This window comes from Plecotus auritus (genome assembly GCF_963455305.1).
Source record: "Plecotus auritus genome assembly, chromosome: 4".
Lineage (NCBI taxonomy): Eukaryota > Metazoa > Chordata > Mammalia > Chiroptera > Vespertilionidae > Plecotus > Plecotus auritus.
The window spans coordinates 180,702,109-180,722,801 of NC_137775.1; the positions used below are offsets into that span (position 1 = coordinate 180,702,109).

General features: G+C 44.9%; 1 protein-coding gene across 4 annotated transcripts in view; it reads left to right on the forward strand.

Moving 5' to 3' along the window:
- The first annotated feature begins 6,345 nt into the window (after positions 1 to 6,345).
- The window catches only part of SNX10 (sorting nexin 10), a 56,477-nt gene continuing 42,129 nt past the window's right edge, over positions 6,346 to 20,693 (forward strand). The window contains exon 1 of one of the 4 annotated variants that reach the window (XM_080666497.1): positions 6,346 to 6,577. The gene's annotated coding sequence lies outside the window, so the exon portion shown is untranslated. Of the gene's footprint in view, positions 6,578 to 6,839; positions 6,946 to 20,693 lie in introns of those variants that run through there. The other 3 variants (XM_080666499.1, XM_080666500.1, XM_080666498.1) reach the window with 3 other exon arrangements.

Genomic DNA, 20,693 nt, shown 5'->3' on the forward strand with positions numbered 1-20,693 from the left:
GAAAGTTGCAACAGGTACTTTTCCATAGAAAGAGGGAGCTGGGAACAGCAAAAGGTCTATATTTACAGAATAAAGAGAAGGAAGCCCTTCATTCAGAGGGAGAAGAAAGCCCAAAGGGAATAGGAAAACAATAGGGAAGGAGGGGAGGAGAACCTCACATGCCCCATGTGAGATTCAACCTTTGAGCCCAGGAGTTACTATAGCAACCAGTCTAAGGGAATAGTGACCAATCAGAGGCGATATCAAGGCACCAGGATCTGCAGCCTTGATAAGCCATAGGGAAAAGGAACTCAGTGGGGAGGAGAAACCAAGATGGCGGCATAGGTAAACACCTAAACTGCTGCCTTGCACAACAATTTCAAAACTACAACTAAAAGACAAAACGACATCATCCAGAACCACAGGAAGGCTGGCTGAGTGGAAATTCTACAACTAGATGGAAAGAGAAAAGCATACTGAGACTCAGAGGAGTTGCAGAAGGCAGAGGTACGGAGAGGCGTGCGTGAAGAGGGCTGGCAACTGAGTATGCGGCTGGCTTTCTCAACCAGGAGGGAGACAAAAGCTCCCAACCGCTCTGAACTCCAGTTCTGGGCGAGACTCTGGGGACCCAGACTCATTCGGGGAGAAACTGGACTGTCTGGCAGCGGGAGAAACTCGAGGGCAGCTTTCTCTCAGAGGTGCTTGCAGCGATTACCGAGGGACACTGAGACCTAGGGGCCTCTTAGGGCAGGGCTGATGGGAAGCCATTGCTGTCTGCTCAGCCCTGAGACTCTGCCCCATCCAAGCTGAGCACAGAGGCTTTTGCAAGTCTTGTCTCATAAGGGTGTCTCCAGCACAGAAGTTCTCCCAGCATAGACACAGCTGATCCTCACAGCCAATTGGCCTGGAGGTCAATTCCTCCTAGTGATACCAACAACAATCAAGGCTTAACTACAAGACTGTGCACACAGCCCACAAAGGGGTGCACCAAGAGTATCCACCTCAGGTAACTGGGGAGGCTGAGCCACTGGGCCCTATAGGACACCTAGCACACAAAGCCACTCTATCAACTCAGGGAAGCAGCCAAAATGTGGAGACAAAGAAACAGGTCACAAATGAAAGAAATGGAGGAAAGCAAATGACTGGATATAGAGTTCAAAACCATGGTTATAAGGTTTTTCAAGAATTTTCTAGAAAAGGCCGATAAATTTAGTGAGACCCTTGAGGATATGAAAAAGGACCAACTAGAAATTAAGCATACACTGACTGAAATAAAAAATAATATATAGAGATCCAACAGCAGACTAGAGGATCGCAAGAATCAAGTCAAAGATTTGAAATACAAAGAAGCAGAAAAACTCAGCCGGAAAAGAAAAAAGAAAAAAGAATCCAAAAATTTGAAGATAGTGTAAGGAGCCTCTGGGACAACTTCAAGCATAACAACATCCGAATTATGGGGGTGCCAGAAGAAGAGAGAGAGCAAGATACTGAAAACCTATTTGAAGAAATAATGACAGAAAACTTCCCCCACCTGGTGAAAGAAATAGACTTACAAGTCCAGGAAGCACAGAGAACACCAAACAAAAGGAATCCAAAGAGGACCACACCAAGACACATCATAATTCAAATGCCAAGAGCAAAAGACAGAGAGAATATTAAAAGCAGCAAGAGAAAAACAGTTAGTTACCTACAAGGGAGCACTCATATGATTGTCAGCTGATTTCTCAACAGAAACTATGCAGGCCAGACAGGAGTGGCAAGAAATATTCAAAGTGATGAATAGCAAGAACCTACAACCAAGATTACTCTACCCAGCAAAGCTATCATTCAGAATTGAAGGTCAGATAAAGAGCTTCACAGATAAGAAAAAGCTAAAGGAGTTCATCACTGCCAAACCAGTATTATATGAAATGCTGAAAGGTATTCTTTAAGAAGAGGAAGAAGAAGGAAAAGGTAAAGATAAAAATTATGAACAACAAATACATATCTATCAACAAGTGAATCTAAAAATCAAGTGAATAAAAAATCTGATGAACAGAATAAACTGGTGAATATAATAGAATCAGGGGCATAGAAAGGGAGTGGACTGACAATTCTTGGGGGAAAAGGGGAGTGGGAGGTGTGGGAAGAGACTGGACAAAAAGCATACACCTATGGATGAGGACAGTGGAGGGGATGTAAGGGCAGAGGGTGGGGTGGGAACCGGGTGGAGGGGAGCTATGGGGGGAAAAGAGGAACAATTGTAATAATCTGAACAATAAAGATTAAAAAAAAAAAAAAAAGGAACTCAGTGGGACCCTTTTCTCCCTCCCCACGTGGGAGTCCATTCTGTGGGACTCTTTCCCGCTCCTCATGTGGGAGTCTGTACTTGTTCTTCAATAAATTTCCACCTTCGCTATACCACTTTCTGTCCGTGGATTCATTCTTCCATTCCGGCGGACAAAGAATCTGGGTTCCAGTCCAAAAATTCCGTATCACAAATTAGGTAACCAGGCTCAGAATGTTTTTCTAGTCTTTCTTTGGTGAGGGCACGCATAAAAGGTATTTCGAAAAAACACATTTGATTGATAATCAAGAATGGTTATTTTTATCCACATTAATCTGTATATCTTTATACTCGTGAAAAAAGATTATATTTGTAAAGATCAGAAATCAAAACCCAAATTTTTTGTCACTTGCTTAAATTTTTTATTCACTTTCTATTATTGTTTTTTTTAATATTTTTATTGATTTCAGAGAGGAAAGAAGAGGGAGAGAGAGTCAGAAACATCAATGATGAGAGAGAACCATTTAATGGCTGCTTCCTGCACACCCCCTACTGGGATTGAGCCTGCAACCTGGCACGTGCCCTTGACTGGAATCGAACCCTGGGCCCTTCAGTCCACAGGCTGACTATCCACTGAGCCAAATCAGCTAGGGCCCATTATTGTTTTAATGAATAATAAAAACCATCTTCTGTACATTATGAGTATCTACCATGACAATGTTTCTCAAGAAGGCAGGACCATTCATGTAAATTTAGAGTTTTAAATATAACGTGTCAGTTAATTATAATTTCTGAACACTGAGTCCAGGCAACTTTCATTTTTACTGACTGGGGATTTTGCAATTTTCCTAGGAGATTTCCTAGAAAGGACTCAGTGTCTTTTTAATGACTTTTGAGTTAGAGGCAGGGGATGGAGGTGGCTTTCCTTAATATGTCTAAGAGCACTTAGCTTGGAGATGGAAGATTAGAAAAGAGGATCAAGCCCTGACCGGTTTGGCTCAGTGGATAGAGCGTCGGCCTGGGGACTAAGGGGTCCCGGGTTCGATTCCGGCCAGGGGCATGTGCCTGGTTTGCGGGCACGTCCCCAGTGGGGGGCGTGCAGGAGGCAGCTGATGGATGTCTCTCTCTCATCGATGTTTCTAACTCTCTCTTCCTCTCTGTAAAAAATCAATAAAATATATTAAAAAAAGAAAAAAAAGAAAAGAGGATCAAGGTATAATAACAGTTATAATAACAAAGTTATAATCATAAAAAAAATCTGTCAAGCCCTTACTATGCACTCAGCACAGTTCCAAGAGCTTCACCTGAGTGATTTCACTTAATCCCCACAACAACCCTGTGAGGCTGGTGCTGTTATTATCGCCCTCCTTTTTTCAGGTGGGAAAATGAGGCCCCGAGAGTTTGTTATTTTCCCAGGATCACAGCGTGAGAGGTGGTGAAGCTTGGGTTTGAACCCAGTAAATGTAGAAGCCATTGTTGAGGCAGGATTTGGACAGGTAAAATAATTTCTTACCCAGCTGGCATGGCTCAGTGGTTGGCCTATGAACCAGGAGGTCATGGTTGGATTCCTAGTCAGGGTACATGCCTGGGTTTCGGGATCAATCCCAGTTCGGGGCATGCAGGAGGCAGCTGATCAATGATTATCTCTCATCATTGATGTTCGTTTCTCTCTCTCTCTCTCTCTCTCTCTCTCTCTCTCTCTCTCTCTCCCCCTCCCCCCCATCCTCTCTGAAATCAATAAAAATGTGTTAAAAAATAATTTCTTAAGGGCAATTTTACGGCGATTTTCATTAACAAACTAGGATTTCTTAAGCGCCAGACATCCCAGTTTACTTGCTTACTGATGGTGTAACAAAAAGTCACAACCTAAAAAAGGATCAGTAGCCTAGCTCAGGTGACTGGATTCAGGTTCATTTACAATTGTTAAGCCAGAAACACTACCCACCCAGCTGCTACACTGATGGAATGGGTTTAAACAATCCATTATTGCTTCATTCTGTTTTGAATTCTTTTCATATTCTTCCTTTCCTTAGGGCCATAATTCTAACATATTTAAATGACCTCTGAAGACTTGCCAAAGGTTTTTGCTGCTCTGTCCACAGTTGTAAGGTTGTGTTCTTGACGAAATAAATTCAAAAAGATTTAAATTTTGCAGAATATCTTAGGACCTTAGACACACGCTGCATTTTGTTTTCCAGTCAAAATGCTTTTCTTTGTGGAGCATAGAGACAAGAATTTGAAAAACACACTTTAATTTTATTTTCAAAAGTGATTATGTTTACATTCACTTGTGTGTTATGACTTGGGTGCAGTTTTAGGAAAATAAATACCTGATTCATATTTCAGCGATGCAAGTTCAGGATCCAAGAACCTAAGACATAATATTGCCGATTTCAGAGTTTTGTTATGCAAAATCAGTTTAGGTGTGGAGGACAGCCAGGTACATTTTCAGTTGGGCCTGGAGTGGCCCTGAATGATAATCGGCAGCCAGCTATATTTTCAGGAGAAAATTCGTGCTTAAAAAATGAAATATTAGGCTATGTTTATTATTCTGCCATGTAGTGACCAACTAGCAATTTCAGTGATTACAGTCATAAGTTGCTTTGAAGCATAGTAACCTCCATTGTGGGTAAAAACTGCTGTTTAAAATTTAACCCTGCTATTCTGGCTTCTGTAAACGTTTGCTTGCTTAAATAATAGGGAAAAATAAGACTACTCCTCATTCCAGAGAGGCCATAAACTATGCCCTAGACAGAGTTGTCAGTGCTGGCGCCAGGCCAGGCCTTGAGATAAGGTCTCACAGCCTGTCCCAGCATACAGGACTTTTTCTCAGAAGGTCTGAAAGTCTCATTCCAAATTTGGAAAACAAATAGCTGGAAAACATATAAATAAGGGAGACTTGCACCATATGGGGCCCCAGAATTTGAGAAGCAAGATTTTCCTTTGGGCCCACTAGAGCTAGCAAACAAGACTCCAAATAAAATTTGGCTTATTGATTAAGGCATCTTCTGATTTACAATATAACAGCTTAATGATGAAAATGTATTCTGATAAACGTCATTATATGATTTCATTGTTGTGCAAATGTCATAGTGTATAAACCTAGATGATATAACCTACTACACATCTGGGCTATATGATGTATCCTGTTGCTCCAAGGTTACAAGCCTGTATTGCATGTTACTGTACAAAACAACAGGAGATTAAATCAAACACAAGATAAAATGATGCAATCAGATGTATGAGGCTGCTGCAGGCAACACAGCATAGTTTTACAGCAAACTTTAAAAAAATATAGATATTTATTGATTTCAGAGAGGAAGGTAGAGGGAGATAGAAACATCAGTGATGACAGAGAATCATTGATCACTGCCTCCTGAACGCCCCACAACTGGGGACTACTAGCCAGTAACCCCCAGCATGTGCCCTGACCAGGAGTTGAACCGGTGACCTCCTGATTCATGGTGAACACTCAACCACTGAGCCACGCCAGCCCGGCAGCAAACTTTTTTTTAATTTAATAAGTAGAAAGAGCACATTCTAAAATAATGATAAAGGGTATATATGTAAATACATAAACTAGTAACAGTCATTTATTTTCCATGCAAACAAGTGGTCAGACGCAGCCCAAGGTACCATTTGGGAAATGATTTACTGGTTCAGGCCCCTTGACAGATCTCATTTTCCCCCCCAAAAAGGTTTATTATGAAAGATTTTAAACATATGGAAAAGTTGAAAGGCTATGGTACACACCCTTATGCCCTACACCTAGATTCCATGGTTAGCGTTCTATCCTTTTTGTTTATCACATAATCTACCCATCCCTCTCCCCGTTCATCAATCCTACCCCTAAGGAAGGGACGGGGTTAGCAAGCGCAAGGTGGCTATCCAGTGTGATTCCGAAGGGTGCCACTTGCTCACCCTCATCCTTGGCAACTCGGCCTGACTATTTCCTCCCTAGTCTGATTTCAGCGCCCCGGGAGGCAGAATCCAGGCTCCGGCGCGCCGGCGCCCCCCCGCGGCTGCACCGCTCGCCGCAGCCCAGCGGGCCCCGGGGCCGCCGGGTCTCCCGCGGGCGGGCAGGAGGGCGGGGCGCAGCCGGCAACGCGGAGCAGCACCTGGCCTGGGCGGCGCGGTGGCCGGGGCCGGGGCAGCGGAAGCCAGTGGCCAGGCGGCGGGGGCTGCGCGCGGGCGCGGGGCCGCTGCGTGCGCGGGGAGCGCGGGGCTGCGCTCGTGTGCGCTCCTGGGCATTCGCCGCCGCTGCCGCGCCTTTGAGTCAGCAAACTCCGCCGCGCGCCGGCCTCCCCGCGCGACCGCCTGGAGCTGCCGCGGGTAAGTGACAGGGGACCTGCCGGGGGCCTCGCCAGCGCCGCCGCCGCCGGGGTTGGGACCACAGCCAGGGGGCGAGTCGTCCGCTCTCGCCTTTCCAGAGGCGTGGGGCCCTTCCAGGTGCCGCTCCCCGCGGACTGGGAAGGGTTTGGAGCTGGGAGCAGCCTGCTCTCCAGCTGAGCTGTGCGGGGGGGGGGGGGGGGGGGAGGGTGGGGGGGGGGAGGGTGGGGAGGGAGGAGGAAACCTGGTCGTTCACCAAGGCAGGGCGCGGGAGGTATTGATCCAGGGCTTCTCCGCTAAAAGAGAGGGTGGGGCAGAGCTGCAAACCTGGATGCCAGATAAAGTGCTGTGACACCTTGCACCAGGCCGGGGTAGGTGGGTATTATTTTAATTCATGAAAGGGTAGCTTTGGGTTTAGACATTGGGAAGGTTTGGCTCCCCCCCGACCCCCCACCCCATGGGGTTATAGGATTGAGAGAAAATCCACGTTGACCGAGTACCAGGTATGGTGCCTCCGGAAAGCAACAGCCTGGGTTTCAGTTCTGATGCCTCCTACTTACGTTAAGATTAGGTACAGGTTATTGAGGGGAGTGGTCACAGGTTTTAGAGCAACATGGGGCTTGAAGGTGTTTTTTAAAAAATTCAACTGAGTACATTTTAAAGATATTGACTTTATTCAGTGCTTCAGGAATCCGGCAGGCAGCAGCTAGGAAGGAGCTCCCAGGAGCCGTACAAGATGGAAGACTTTCATAGCACAAGGGAGCGGACCTGGAAGTTAAACCAGCGAACATCAGATTGGTTGTGGGAGGTCACCTTCCTCAGGCGAAGGCAGGGGTCTGTCAAGCAGAGTACCTCACCATACTGACCAGGCAATTCCAGATGGACTGATTTAGGATTTTACTCCTGGAAGGGGCTGAAACCGTAATTAAGTTAGGAATTGTCTTGGTTTGGTGATGTGGAGCTTAGCATAAGTGACGCCATTTGGGGCTTGTCTCTCTCTTTTTTTTTTTAACAAAATGAAGGGCTTTTATTTGGGCAAGACATGTTTACATGTAAGACTCAGGGAATTAGAGCTGTAGAGCAGGCAGGAGACTTTCATGTGATTGCATTCTAACCTTTCTTTTTAAGGAGGGCAATGAAGGCCCTGGGAGGGCAGTCATTCAACCAGATCCGAGTAGAACAGGCAGAGAGAGGTTCCCATGGGCTGCTGACTCCTGCTGCAGGGTTCTCCCCACTTTGGGGGCGTGGGGTGGGTGTAAACTTGGGATGTATAAACGCCCTTTATTCCCCTGGGTCAGAGGGGGTGACGTGGATGCCACTAGTGAGAACTGACTTCTCCATCCATCCATTGACCAAGCGTTGCTGGGTCTCCTCAGTCTGAGAATAGAGATGAGGTGAGCTGCTCCTGCTCCTGCCATTACTTCCAATGATGCCTGTTCCTAAGGCTTTTTTTTTTTTTTTTTTTTTTTTTTTAAGGCATGGGCTGTTTTGAATAAAGAAACAAATATATGAAGATGTGAAGTAACGTGATTAGCACTGACTTGTATTTTATCATGCTGTTTCTTCTGTCCATCTATTTCATTCTCATTTTCGAGGTTACTGTTTCACTGAGGTGAGGAAATTGGTGTTGGAAGAGTGAAGACTGGTTCAGGTGGCACTGCTCCTCACCAGGGCTCTCTCTCCTCCCCCTTTTATTGAATTTATTGGGGTGGCAGCCAGGGCTCTCTTGACTGACACTCTGCGCTTCTCTCCCCACCATGATGGGCTGTGGTGCGAACTTCCTCTTGTTTTACTTACAGGAAGGCTTCCTGGAGCTTGGTATCTGGGAAATAGAAATGAACACGTTTATTCTTCTTCCACATAAAAGCGTATGAATTAAAGACTAACATTTGTGTGCTATAGCAGCAGTGGGACGTGACTTTGGGGCACTCTTGATATCTTTCCTTTCGTTTTTGAAGGGTTCACTTGGTTAGGTAAGCTATTTTGGGAAATGGCTTTTTTTCTGTTTGTTGTTGTTTTTTTGGGGGGCTGTGGTTTAACAACCATTTGTGAAGGGCTTAGAACTGGCTGAGAGCAAGGTCCGGCCTTGCAATCGTTCATTTCATTTCCTTTCCATTTATTTATTTAAAAATATTTTTATTGATTTCAGAGAGGAAGGGAGAGGGAGAGAGAAATATCAATGATGAGAGAGAATCATTGATTGGCTGCCTTCTGCATGCCCCCCCCCGGGGATCGAGCCCGAAATCCAGGCATGCACCCTCACTGGGAATCGAACTTTGACCTCCTGGGTCATAGGTCAAAGCTCAGCCACTGAGCCATGCTGGTCTGGCATCTTTTCTTTTGAATTTATTGACTTTTTTAGAGAGAGAGAGGAAAGCATCATTTTGTTCCACTTATTTATGCATTCATTGATTGCTTTTGTATGTGTCCTGATCTGAAATTGAACCTGCAACCTTGGCTTATCAGGATGATGCTCTAACCAACTGAGCTACCTGGCCCGGGAAACAGTCTGTCATTCCTAAGAATGGCAAAGAAAGGCTTTGGCTCAAAGTCATGGTTGACCTCCATGGAGAATACCCCAGAGTTTGAACTGTTATCACAATCTCTTTCTTTCTCTTAGTAAGCCACTAGGTAATAGTCACCTTTATTTGTTCTCTAAGCTCTGTTCAAACAAGAGGCTGTACATGGTAGTGGTTACAACTTCTGGTTTCAGAATCATCAGAGGTGAAGTCTTGGCACAACCATTTGCTAGCTGAGGTGCAATCAGCGGGGCACTTAACCTAAGTCTGGCTTATCTTTTATTCAGAAACAAATTAAGGTAATGTTAATCCTTGTCCCCCAGAATTGTTAATCACAATAGCTGAAATTTATTAAGCATTTGTGATATGCTAGGCATTATGAGAAGAGTTTTTATGTGGCAGTCTCATCAATCCTCACAACCAATTTATTAAGCAGATTCTATTTAAACTGGGGAAACTAAGGCATCATCCTAATATATAAAAACCCAGGGTCCATAACGTTCAAAACGACTGGAAGACAGGCTCGACTGACCGGAAGTCAGTCCTGCAGTTAGTACTGGGTTGCCGTGGCGACCCAGCACCGACTGCTCCCGGTGCAGGTGCGGCGACCCAGCACTGACTGCCGAGGGGGCTGCGGATCAGGCCTGGAGAGAGGCCCGAAGAGAGAGGCACGGTCTGATCCACAGCCTCCATGGCAGCTGTTGATCAGCACTTGCTTCTCTCTTTCTCTCCGGGCCTCTGCGGGGGCTGCTGATTAGCTCCACCTCTCTGATCAGGCCCGGAGATAGGCCTGGAGATGCTGACTGGCATAGAAACTGACCAATCAGAACCAAATCTGGGTCAACTATGAGGAGCCAATGGCTGCCTAGGAGGCGGAGCTTTTGATGCTGACTGGCATAGAAACCGACCAATCAGAACCAAATTGGCCGGCAGGGGAGGGCAGTTGGGGGCCGAGATCAGGCCTGAAGGGCAGGGCAGTTAGGGGTGATCAGGCAGGCAGAGGCAGTTAGGGGTGATCAGGCAGGCAGACAGAGGGGTTAGGGGAAACCAGGCAGGCAGGCAGAGGCAGTTAGGGGCAATCAGGCAGGCAGGCAGGTGAGTGGTTAGGAGCCAGCAGTCCCAGATTGTGAGAGGGATGTCCGACTGCCGGTTTAGGCCTGATCCCTGTGGGACATCCCCCAAGAGGTCCCCGATTGGAGAGGGTGCAGGCTGGGCTGAGGGTCCCCCCCCATGCACGAATTTCATGCACCAGGCCACTAGTGATATTTATAACTCCCCTAAACTCTTCAGCTCACAATTTTAATCACCCAACACATGTGTCCCAGATTTCTATAATAGCCAGACCCTGTTTCAACTACCTCTATATAGTAACAATACTTGAAGTAAGTACTGTTTTTAGCCTCCCTATCTTTATTTTACAAATGAAGAAACTGAGGCACAGAGCCCAAGTCAGACAAGTAGTAAATGAGCCAAGGTTTGAACTAGGCAGCCTGGTCCTACAGTGGGTACTCTCAGCCGTTCCCTGTGAATGTGGGTAAAGGGCTTAGCCAGGCCTCTGTCAAGGGCAACTCTTTCTAAATATGTTATTATTGATTTTTTTTTTTTAGTGAGAGAGAAAGGGAGAGGGGGAGAGAGAAACATTGATGAGAGAGAGAGAGAGAGAGAGAGAGAGAGAGAGAGAGAGAGAGAGAGAGAGACATTGATCAGCTACTTCCTGCAAACCCCTTATTGGGGATGGAACCCACAACCCTGGTATGTGCCTTGACTGGGATTGAACTGTGATCTTCTGGTTCCTAGGCTGAGGCTTAACCACTCAGCAATACTGGTTGGGCTCAGGTCTCTTCATTTATTTATTTTTAAATATATTTTTATTTATTTTAGAGAGGAAGGGAGAGGGAGAGAAACATCGATGATGAGAGAGAATCATTGATCGGCTGCCTCCTGCACCCCCTTACTGGGGATCGAGCCCACAACCTGGGCATGGGCCCTTGACCGGAATCGAACCTGGGACCTTTCAGTCTGCAAGCCCACGCTCTATCCACTGAGCCAAACCAGCTAGGGCAATATAACCTAATTTTTTAAATGAGGCAACTGAAGCCTAACGAAGAGGCAGGATAACTTAATCTGAACTGTGCAGTTAGTTAGAAGTAAAAGGGGGACCAAAACTCAGACCTCCAGACCTCCATATTCTTCCCATCACACCTCAGTATTCCCCTTTGGAATAAGTGGTGCCAGGAGAATCAACTATGAAATGTCAGAAGGCTCCGGCTCTGCTGCCCGGGCGGCAGCAGCGTGTGAGAGGCCAGCACAGAGGAAGCGCCTATCACACACAGCATCCTCCGGCATGACAGTGACATCTTGCTAGCTGAACCAGTTTACTGTGATTTAGGACGAGAACCTACAACTCTGAAAGATCTGAGCCTGCGTGTTAAAAACTGTTTGGGAAAGATTCAGACCATGAGGAGGGCATTCAGGCCTCTTGGGAGAACTATAGGGTTGAAAAGATTTTGGTGAGAGATTTGTAAATTCAAATAAAATTCCATGGAGTCTAAAATTTCTGTGTGTGTGAATCACTGGGAAAAAGGCCACCTCCAGGCCAGAGGTTGATGCTCTAATGACTACTAGTAAATAAGACTAACAGGTTGTGAGACCGTTAAATATTAGTTTAGGCTAGCCCTTCAACTTCATTTGATTTTTTACAAACTGATCAAATTCATCTGGAAAAATAGATCTGTACTAATAGGCAGTACATTTTATAATGTATTATTCAGCCAGACATAAAAATATATCATGTAGGACCAGGAATAGGAAGTCCAGAATGGTTCTATTGTAAAGGTAAGAATTGAGTGTATGATGAAATTGACTGTTCGGACAGTTGGCTGTCTACTTAGGAAAAAATGAGATATATGCCTCACACCATTCACACAAGTAAATTCCATTTAGATTAAAGATTAAACGTCAAAACTAAAATTATAGATCCTAAAATGCATACATACAGACATAAGATGATTTTAAAAAATAACCAGAGGAGGAAAGGCCTCACCAAATTTAATAAAACTCAGAAACTCTAAAGGAAAAAAGTGGTCTAACTTCAGGAAACGTTATACTTCTCTAAGGAAGAAGTTGTCATAAAGTTACAAGGCAGATGACAAAGTAGTAAAGCCAATAGTTGCATTACTGGTAGGTATAATAGGACTCTTAGGAATCAATAGAAAAAAAATCCAATAGAAATACAGGCCAAGGCTATTAATAGGTCATTCACATATGAATATTAAAATGTTAAACCTGATTAATAATCACATAAGTGTGGATTAAAAACAACAAAGGGCCCTAACCGGTTTGGCTCAGTGGATAGAGCGTCGGCCTGCGGACTCAAGGGTCCCAGGTTCGATTCCGGCCAAGGGCATGTACCTTCGTTGCAGGCACATACCCAGTGGGGAGTGTGCAGAAGGCAGCTGATCGATGTTTCTCTCTCATCGATGTTTCTGACTCTATCCTTCTCCCTTCCTCTCTGTAAAAAAAATCAATAAAATATATTAAAAAAACAAAACAAAACAAAACAACAAAGGTACCATTTTTTGCTTAGGTTGATAACAGCCAGTGTTGGTGAGGGTGTGGGAAAATAGGTTGTCACCATATACTTTTGTGGGGAGTCTAAATTGGTACAGCCTTTTGGAAAGGTACTTTGGCAGTGTTTAGGACATTAAAAACTTTGCATTCTTTGTGATGCATCAGTTCCATGTCTAGGACTTTATCCCTCAGAATTACTTGCCTGCTTGAGCAAAGGAGGATGTTGCTATAAACGAGCTAATATGGAGAATATCCATTATATATTTAAGTAATGAAAGCAATGTGCAGAACAGTAGGGATAGTATGATCTCATTTTTTGAAAAAATAATGTCTGGGAAGGATATAGTCCCAGTTGTAGAGAGTTGTTGCCTTTTGGAGGGTGGGATTAGAAAGGGAATGGTAGTATGGAGGATTTCACCAATAGAAGCCTATTTCTTTTAAACTTTTAAATTTTGAAATAAGTTTAAACTTACAGAAAAAGTACCAAAATAATAAACCTCTTATTTTTAAGAATAATAAGTATATAGTACTAAAAAAAAAAAAATGGTGCCCTGGCCGGTTGTTCAGTGGTTAGAGCGTCGGCCTGTGGACCGAAGGGTCTCAATTTCTTCCTTTCTTTCTTTCTTTCTTTCTTTCTTTCTTTCTTTCTTTCTTTCTTTCTTTCTTTTTTTATATATTTTATTGATTTTTTACAGAAAGGAAGGGAGAGGGATAGAGAGTTAGAAACATCGATCAGCTGCCTCCTGCACACCCCCTATTGGGGATGTGGCCGCAACCAAGGTACATGCTTTTGACTGGAATCGAACCTGGGACCTTTCAGTCCCCAGGCCGACGCTCTATCCACTGAGCCAAACGGTCAGGGTGAAGGGGAAGGGTCTCAATTTCAGTCCCAGTAAAAGGGCACCAAAAAAAAAAAAAAAAAAGCAATACTGCAGCATGCCTGTGATAAAAAATGACATAAGTGATCTTCTACTGTTTCATGGGTCTTCTGGGTCCTGCTCTCTGCCTCTCAGCCCTGTTTCCCGCAGAGGCTCCCAGTCTTTCCCCTCCGTGGCTGTGGATAGTCCCAGTTCCTCTTTCAGATTTACAGCCCAGAGGGCCCAACGTGCAGAGCAGAACAAGGGCCTTTGTATGTAGGGAACTCATAGGCTCCTTGGAAATGATAAAGACAAACACACACAAAAGAGTTTGATTACCTTTCTTACTGACATAGCAGCTCTCCTTACTGGACAGTGGCATTTGGAAGAGCTGGGAGAAGGCGGTTTCTGCCACACCTCAGGTCACTGCCCGAGGGGGTGGGTGGTAAGGGGGAGTGTCACCATAGCTCTGGGTTCCGGTGTCTCAGAGGAGGAGGCCCGAGCCTTTTTAACTGCTATCTATGGATGCTCAGAACCTGGGATCTCATCTTCTTCTGCCCAAACACACATGACAATTCAGGAAATCAACGTAATGATTTACAAGGTACGGACCGGATGCTGGCTTTTCCTAGTCAGCTCATTTTCCTGATGGTTGAGACGCATTGGAAAACTATGACCTGTTTTGGGAGAACTTTGCCAAACAGTCTGCAGATAACACGTGTCAAATGCCCTTGGATTACAGGCGGTACTTCAGGCAAATGGCTTAAGCCAGTGGTCGGCAAACTCCTTAGTCAACAGAGCCAAATATCAACAGTACAACGATTGAAATTTCTTTTGAGAGCCAAATTTTTTAAACTTCTTCTAATGCCACTTCTTCAAAATAGACTCGTGGTATTTTGTGGAAGAGCCACACTCAAGGGGCCAAAGAGCCGCATGTGGCTCGCGAGCCGCAGTTTGCCGACCACGGGTTTAAGGACTAATAACTTCGGCATTTTGCCTCCTTTTAAAAGGAATTTCTTCATGTCTTAGCTTAGCCTTCTTGGGCCAAGGCCAGGCCAGGGACGTCCGTGGTAAATGATTTGCTGCGGGGGGAAACGCCATAGTGTGTTTCCTATGCCTGGGCTGAGTTGCAGAGCGTCAAGGTTTAAAATGTTCTGCTTCTGTAAATATCACAATCCCATCTGACAAACAGATACTTGAAGAGAATTTTTACTTAAAGGAATAAGTGCTCTGTGATCCTAAGGAAGAGACCTCAGCAGTTTTCCCCTCTGGGGTTTGGAAAAGTCTAGAAGGGGTAGTAGATAGTAACAGTAGCTGACAGTGAGCTCCAGGCACACACCTTCATCTTTGCTCAGTTGATCTTTATTGCAGATCCAGGAAGTAGGCAGTTATCCCCTTTTTATTCATAGGGCAACTGAGGCACAGAGCAGTTGACTCCCCTTGGCGAAGGGCAGAATAAGAATTCACAGTTGGGCCGTTTAGCTTGGGACAGATCTGCCTTTCCCAGTCATAGTGTCCTTCCTACGCCTCCTAAAAACTGAAAATCTTACTCAAAACGGAAATCTCCCTTGTAGCTTGCTCCTCCGATTACTTGCCCGTTCTCCATGTCTGGACTGATTGTCCCTTTGGGAAGACCTGAACGTGACCAGTGGGTTACAGTTCCTGGTGTTGCTGTCCTCACCGAAACCAAAATTGCCTCCCCAGCGGCAGCTCTTTGCAGCAGAGGCTGCGACTTTGGACTTTGTGGAAGATCGTTATTTCCAGTGTGTCACAACACTCTTCCTTTTCGAAACAGAATTTATCGCTCAGTGTGAAAGAGGAACATTTAATGCTGACTTGTGTCTCTAATTTGCATACCTGTACCCTTTTTATTTTTTTAAATCCTCACGCCAGGACATGCTTAGAGAGAAGGAAGAGAGAGAGAGAGAGAAAAAGAGAGGGAGAGAGGGAAAGAGAGAGGGAGAGAAACATCAGTGTAAGAGAGAAATAACCATGTGAGTGAGGGAGAGACAACCATTGGCTGCCCTCCCTACACACCAACCAGGGATCTAACCCGCAATCCAGGCATGTGCCTTGACCCGGAATCAAACTGGCAACCTTTGGGTGCACAGGAGGATACTCAACCGACTGAGCCACTCCGGCCTGGCACCTGTACCCTTTTCTTATCTCAGCCCCAAACTGCTGTCCAAATGCCTGAAGACTGTTCTGTGTGGATGTCCAATGCCATCCCACCTTGTTCCCAACTGAGCTCACCTTCTTTCCTTCTAACCTCTAAAAAACAGCCCCCTTTCCAACTTCCTCCTTCTGCCATTGACACCATTCTTCTTCCAGTCACCCGCTGGTGAGTCATCCTTGACTCCCTTTTCACCCTTGTGCTCTGTGTCCAAATTCATATATATATGTATCTGTGTGTATATATATTATATGTATGTATATTTATACATATATAATATGTATATATAAAAATATTTAAATAGACTTGAGCAGTTTTCATATATATTCATATATATATATACACACAGATATATATATGTCTGTATATATATATATGAATCTGTATATATATTATATGTGTGTATATTTATACATATATAATATGTATATATAAAAATATTTAAATAGACTTGAGCAGTTTTAGGTTCTCTGTAAAATTAAGGGAAAGTACAGGGAGGGGAGCCCTAACCGGTTTGGCTTAGTGTAAAGAGCGTCGGCCTGCGGACTGAAGGGTCCCGGGTTCGATTCCGGTCAAGGGCATGTACCTTGGTTGCAGGCACATCCCCAGTAGGAGGTGTGCAGGAGGCAGCTGATCGATGTTTCTCTCATCGATGTTTCTAACTCTCTATCCCTCTCCCTTCCTCTCTGTAAAATATCAATAAAATATATTTTAAAAAAAAGTAAGTACAGGGAGGGGAGATCTTATATACTACCTGCGTCCCTCCCCCATTATCAGCCTCAGCATTAGAGTAGTACATATGTTATTGCAACCAGTGAACCCACATTGACATCATCATCCGAAGTCCACACTTCACATCATAATAGGTTCACTGGTTGTGTTGTATACTCTATGGGTTTTGACAAATGTATGACATGTGCCCACCATTATAATATCGTACAGAGTAGTTTCACTGTCCCCCAGATTACCTTCTTGCAGTATTACTTCCTTGCAATAGTCTGCCAACACTGGCCCTCTATTCCTGGAGGCCTGGGCTCCTCGATCGCCTGAAAGTGGCATTGCTTCTTTTTTTTTAAAAAAATATATTTTATTGGTATTTTTCAGAGAGGAAGGGAGAGGGATAGAGAGTTAGAAACATCGATGAGAGAGAAACATCGATCAGTTGCCTCCTGCACACCCCCCACTGGGGATGTGCCCGCAACCAAGGTACATGCCCTTGACCGGAATCGAACCCGGGACCCTTCAGTCCGCAGGCCGACGCTCTATCCACTGAGCCAAACCGGTTTCGGCGGCATTGCTTCTTAATCACCCCAGGCTTGTCCTAATGCAAGCCTTGAAGCCTCATTAAACCCTCCCTCTTCCATGAAACCCGTCCTTCTTCGTTCTCCTTAGTTCCTGTTATTTCCTTTGACATATACAGGGAGCTTTGCATTACAAGTGAATGCTTCATATCTGCATCTGGACATTTTTAGGTCTTAGAACTCAGAGAGTTAAAACAGTACCCCTCCCTAGGACCAAAGCTAGAGTGATGATTACTTATTGAATTGACTTGTCATTATTATCTAGTTATTCATTACTTACCCTTTATAGTTAAAGAACCTAAATAGTTCTTTTTATTTATTATTATTTTTAAACAGTTCTTTAAAAATATTTTTATTGATTTCAGAGAGAAAAGGAGAGGGAGAGAGAGATAGAAACATCAAAGAAGAGAATAATTGATCGACTGCCTCCTGCATGCTCCCTACTGGGGATCGAGCTTGCAACCCCAGGCATGTGCCCTGACCAGGAATTGAATTGTGACCTCCTGGTTGATTCATAGGTTGATGCTCAGCCACTGAGCCACATCAGCCGGGCCTAAACAGTTCTTTACTGCACTTTCTCCAGTATTACCTCCTTTCCAAGGATGAAAAAGTCATTTCCAGATCTTTGGCTGTTGGTTCCCAGGTTAATAAGAAGGACAACTCTACCCTCACTTCACATCGCTAAGGCATTTGAGACATTAATAACTCAATTTATTGGGTGGTATTCTCCACTAATTGCTATCTTTTAAGCATTTATTTCTGAGGAGGATGCGTGTTAGATGTTGGTGGTACTTGTGGTTACTAAGAGTAAGGGCTGCCCTGGCTGGATAGCTCAGTTGGTTAGAGCATTGTGCCAATACACCATGACTGCGGGTTTGATCCCCTGTCAGGGCCCATACAGGAATCAACCAATGAGTGCATGGATGGTTAGAACAACAAGTCAATCTCTCTCTCTCTCTCTCTCTCTCTCTCTAAGATAAATGGGAAAAAAAAAAAAAAAAAAGAAGAGTGAGGGCTTTCCTGAGTTCAGCTACCTGGGTTCAGATCCCGGCTCCTTTACTTACCAGCTGCATGACCTTGGGCACTGTTTCTGTATTTGTAAAACTGGGATAAGACGAGGTTTGTGGGGCTTTCTTGGGGATTAGATGAGATTATTCATATTGCAAGCTTCACCCAGTGTCTGGCATATAATTAACAATCAGTTATTTGTAGTTTGATTGCTGTTTTTGATTATTAATGGTGTAATTTTAACACTATCCCCCAATCTCATCCTCCACAATGCAGTGGAATTAAGTCAGGAGGAAAGATAGAAAACAATAGAGGAAGATATGTAGCCTTCAAGACATTCCGCTCTGGGTTCTTACTGGCTAAAAGCTTTCTTTTTTTTCACAGGCAAGTGGTTAACCATGATGGGAGGAGGTGGGCTGGCAGGGGAGGCCAGTGTAGGTCTTGTGCCCATCCTCCCAGCCCATGTGGCTTGGCTGCTTGGAAACTTGATGGTGATGCAGCAATGGAGAAAATTGGCTGGGGTTAATCCAGTCAAATTTAATGGACCCAGTATTTATTGAGCACCTGCTATCTGCCAGGCACTCTGCTAAGTGCTAGAGTTATAAAGAATAATGATTTGGACAAGGTCCCTGCCCTCATAGGACTTTTGAGAAGACAGACAGTAAGCAAGAAAATAGATGAACAAAATAATAAAGACTGCCCTGGCCTGTTTTTCTCAGGGGTTAGAGCAGCCGTGGGCAAACTACGGCCCGCGGGCCGGATCCGGCCCGTTCGGCTGTTCTATCCGGCCCGCGGAGCCGGAAGAGCGGAGGGTTCTCTTGCTCTCCCCTCCGCTCCTTTACTTTGAATTTATATTAGTTCACACAAACACTCCATCCATGCTTTTGTTCCGGCCCTCCGGTCCAGTTTAAGAACCCATTGTGGCCCTCGAGTCAAAAAGTTTGCCCACCCCTGGGTTAGAGCATTGGCCCACGGACTGAAGGGTCTTGGGTTTGATTTCCAGTCAAGGGCACATACCTCAGTTGCAGGTGTTATCCTCTCCCCGCTTTGCCATCCCCTCCCCCATCAGGGTGTGCAGGGGGCAACCAATCGACGTGTCCCTCTCACATCACTCTTTCACTCCCCCTTCTACCTCCTTACCACTCTCTCTCAAAAAAATCAACAGGAAAAATATCCTCAGGCGAGGATAAAAACAAACAGACACACAAAACTATGATCAATTCTAGGGAGAAAATAAAAGGGTAGCTAGAACCCTACTGGGCGAGTTTGCTTTAGTGGGTGCTTAGGGAAGGAGGTGGCCTTTAAACCAGGACTTGAAGGATGGGAAGGAGTCACTGTGGTGGGAGGGGTGAGGGAGGTGGAACGAAGGTCAGAAGGAACAAGAGGCCTGTGGTGGGAGTTGTGGTGCTAACCTGGTTAGGGCGACTGGACACTGAGTGGGCAGAGAAGTTGAGACAAAGGGTTGGTTGGAGGGCAGAGGAGTGTGGTTGGTAGGGGTTGTGCAAATACAGACCCTGGAACAATGGTTTTCAAAATGTTTCTATCATTAGTACACCTGAGGGGGCATGCGATGCACGCCTGGAGCGGGACTGTTGGGGTGCGGGTGATGGGGAAGACTTGGGTATGTGTGATTATTTGAAATGAGCCCTCCTGATTTGGACATACCTCCCCTTCTCCCCCTCCCCACATGGACAAGCACTGCTCTTTGTGATCCAGCCACTGACCCAGTCTTGAGATCTGGGAACATTATATCTCTTTTATTTCTTTATATATATATATATTTATTTATTGTTTTCAGAAAGGAAGGGAGAGGGAGAGAGAGAAACATCAATGATGAGAGAGAATAATCGATTGGCTGCCTCCTGCACGCCCCCTACTGGGGACCTGCCCACAACTCAGGCATGTACCCCTGACCGGAATCGAACCTGGGACCCTTCAGACCGTTGCTCTAGCCACTGAGCCAAACCAGCTACGTCTCTCTTTTCTTTATTTTATTTTTCAATGACAGTTGATATTCAGTATTATTTTGTATTAGTTTCAGGTGTATAGCATAGTGATTAGACAGTCATCTACTTTCCAAAGTGGTCCCCCTAATATTTTTAGCACCCACCTGGCACTGTACATAGTTATTATAATGTTATTGACTATATTTCATATGCTGTCCTTTATACATCTCTTTTCAATTACATTTTGCAGGGTGATATAGGCACACCGTAGGAACACGGACTTCTGTCAAGTGGTGAGAACATTGGCATGGCATTGAGGTTGAGTCACTGTCTAATTGGACCACTGTGTGACCCACTTAAGTAAAGACTGTGTTGTTGTTTTTTAATAGAACAGTTATTGTTCACATTCTCTTGAAGTTACTTAGAGATAACTTTGGAGACTTCCTTTAAGATCTTAATGCATGTGGGTGTCATCCTTTTGTTAAGAGAGGCGGTGTGGGGAGAGGAGAGAACAACCTCTGGCATTTGGAGTCCTCGGTTTGCGTCTGGACCACACTGCATGGCTCTTGGTGGTCATGTAACCTCTCTGGGTATTGGTGTCCTGTTCTTAAAATGAGGCAGACAAGTCCTGCACTGCCTGCCTCACTGACTGTCTCGAGACAATGCTTTATAAACTGTCGAGTATCAGGAGATAAAAGTTACTTAAAAATTAAATCTTGGTTGCATACATAATGGCCAATAGGCA